General features: G+C 46.8%; 1 pseudogene; it reads left to right on the forward strand.

Moving 5' to 3' along the window:
- The first annotated feature begins 447 nt into the window (after positions 1-447).
- On the forward strand, positions 448-2065 carry LOC101589442 (annotated as a pseudogene).
- The last annotated feature ends 1162 nt before the right edge of the window (positions 2066-3227 follow it).

Here is a 3227-nt window from a genome sequence, read left to right on the forward strand (position 1 = left end):
AGGGTCTTGCTACGCAACTCAGACTTGTAGTGATCCTCCTGTCTCAGCCTCCCCAGTGCTGGGATTACAGGTGTGGGCCACCATGCCTAGTTTTAGTGGCCACCTTAGTGCAGGGCAGGCATGGCATGCAGTACATGGTATTGAACCCAAGTCCTTATACTCGCCAGGCAGGCATTTAGACTGCAGAGCTATCTACCTGACCCATTAATCAGCATGTCCAATGCTCAATGACAATGAACCTGTTCTCATTCATTTAATGACCAATTCTACTTCTTCTGAGAAAAGTCATTTCAGTTCTCCATTTTTTGTTTGGGTCTTTCATTTGGAGGGGGGCTTTAAGTTTTTAGTTCTTTAAATATGTTAAATATGGAAGGGTGCCAGTGGCCCTCAGTATCTCAGATTAATTTTTAAGGAACTGAGAACTTAATGTTCCAAAATATCAAAAGACTATCTTATGTCCCACCTCCTGCAACACAAATGCCCAGCACACCAGGGTCTGTGGGATACAATCCACAGGGTCTTCTCACCTACAACTGCAGGCTGGGAGGGAACCCCGGCACCAACAGCCGGGTCACGGCATCCTCTGGCATTAGGGTTCCAAAGTCCCCAAAGCCACCAGATAAGCCGCTGATGCCCTGCATGGGGTACAGCAGAAAGGTCTGGGACCAAGCAAAGGCCTCCAACCCTGACCTAAGGCTGTGGGAGACTGGCAAGATCACTGATGGCATGTGGCCAGATCTCACTGATGAAGAGGCAGAAAAGATCGAGTACGATGAGTCCATGAAGGCCTATCACAAGTCCCCTGCGTGCCTGGCTTCCATCAGTGAGAAGGGCCGCGCAGAAGCCGCGCTAGAGGAGCAGAGCCTGCAGAGACAGTCGCGCACGGAGAAAGGAGAGCCAGGCACGAGCGTCCAGCCGCAGACGGACGGATGCTCATGGCGACGCGATGGCTACGATGATGGCTTTTCCATGCAGCGCACGGCCACCCCCTACAGAGACACCATCGCCTCTGCAGTGAGATGCTCAGCGGAGCACAGGTCGGACGTCCGGCCAGCACTCACAACCGCTAGCACGCAGGTCCTCCAGGGCCAGGTCCAGCCCCTCACGGCTCACCAGCGAAAACTGCCAGGCGAACTTCCTCAGAGAGAGGAGCGGCCCCCGGGGAGGAGGAGAGGAAGCCCCTCGAAAGCGCAGATTCGCTCCGCAGTGAGCGCAGAAGGCCGAGCGGGCTGCAGGTGGACACGGGGAAGGTCGCGCGGAGGTCGCGCAGGCCGAGGAGCAGGAGGCAGGATGCCGCGCCGCGGGGGAGCCGCCCCCAGACCCCACGCCGGGGGGTGAGCAAACGGAAGAGATGTTGCCTGGTTTCATACGTGCTAAATACTTTTTTAAATGAAAAAAAAAATGTTTTTAGTTTTAATGGCGTTAAAAATAAATAAATAAATAAATAAATGAATATTTTAAATATGTGAAGTTCTTCTATCCAAGGTGTACTCGGCCATCGTTTTCCTGCAGATTGTCTCATTTGTTGGTTGGTTCCCTTGCTATGCAGAAACTTTTTAATTTGATAAAATCTTGTTTGTTAATATTTTTTGTTGTTGTTGATTTTTTTTTTTTTTCCGGAACGGGGAATTGAACTCAGGCCCTTGCGCTTCCCAGGCAAGCACTTATTCTCCTAAGCTATCTCCCCAACCCCTGCTTTGTTGATTCTTGATGTTTCCCATGCAGTTGGCATTTTGTTCCGGAAGTCCCTGCCTGTACGTTTCTCTTCAAGTTTTACCTATTTTATCTTCCAGCAGGTTAAGCACATCTGGCCCAATATTTAGGTCTTTGATCCACTTTGGTTTCATTGTAGTGCACAGTAAGAGGCGGGGCTCTGAACGTCACTCGTCCGCACACGGACCGCAAGCTCTCCGGCCCGTTTGCTGAAGAGGCTGTCTTTCCTCCGGTGCATACTCCTGGCGCTTTTGTCAAAGAGGAGATGGCCGAATGCGCCTGGGGCAGTCTCGGCACCCTCTGTTCTGGTCCACTGCCTCGCGTGCCTGTCGTCACGCCAACGTCATGCTAGTTTTGATCACCGTAGCCTTGTCGTGTGACTTGAGATCTGAGATTCTGCTCCCTCCTGCTTGGCTCTAGAAAAAGCTACGCTGGGTCTCTTCTGGTTCCAATTAATGGCAGGACTGCTTTTGCTAGTTCTGTGAGAAATGCTACTGTATTTGGTTGAAACTGCATGAAAACTGTAAATCCGTATTAGAAGTATAGCCATATCAACTATATTGGCTCTTCCTCTCCAATAGAGTGCTCGCTCTCTCTCTCTCTCTCTCTCTCTCTCTCTCTCTCTCTCTCTCTCTCATTCTTTCTTTCTTTCTTTTTCTTTTTCAATGTCCTCATCAATCTCCTTTTGCAGAGTACTGTAGTTCTCATCACAAAGGTCTATCATTTTCTTGGTCAGGTTAATTTCTTTTTTCTTTTTTCTATTTTTAAGGAAGGGTCTACAAGGTGTCCAGGGTCTCACTACTAGATTGGATTCATAGTGATCCGCCTGTTTACAGCCTCCCAAGAGCTGGGATTACAGGCACGCACTGCTATGCCCAGTCTCAACGCAGTCTCAGCGCACCCCCGGGGCGGGGCCGGCCCAGCAGGCCTGGGGATTGAACCCCCAGCCCCTGCTTGCAGGTGCTTTAATCCGCTGAGCTATTTGGCTGGCCCTGGTCAGGTTAATTTCCAACTATTTAATTTTTCATGATATTATTGTCAGTGTATGTTATCCTAATTCCTTTCTTAGTGAGCTCGTTATTAACATACAGGCACATTTTTTTTTAATTTTTTTATTTTGTAAAGAATACAAAACAGTAATAAAAACACAGCATTGGAAATGATACAATATTTTACTAAACAAAGTAATAGGACTTCAACAATCATTGTTGTGTTGCAGGATGTTATCTTCAAATTAGTTGTTTAGATTACCAGATATAAACGTGCAAAATTTGTTTTAAAAAAATAAAATGAAACAACAAAGAAATTACACTAATAATTTTTTTGTGTTAGTTTTTTTAATCCGGCTACATTGCTGAACTTCGTTACCAATTCTAGGAATCTTTTGTAAATTCTAACAGTGTCTCTCTTTTCGTATATATTATTCACTTATATTGAATAAGATCAGTGATAGTGAACAACTTTATCTTGTTTCTGACTTTAAAGGGAGATTTCAGCTTTTCCCTATTGATGAT

The sequence above is a fragment of the Octodon degus genome, unplaced genomic scaffold (assembly GCF_000260255.1).
Source record: "Octodon degus isolate 3935 unplaced genomic scaffold, OctDeg1.0 scaffold00001, whole genome shotgun sequence".
NCBI classification, from domain to species: Eukaryota; Metazoa; Chordata; class Mammalia; order Rodentia; family Octodontidae; genus Octodon; species Octodon degus.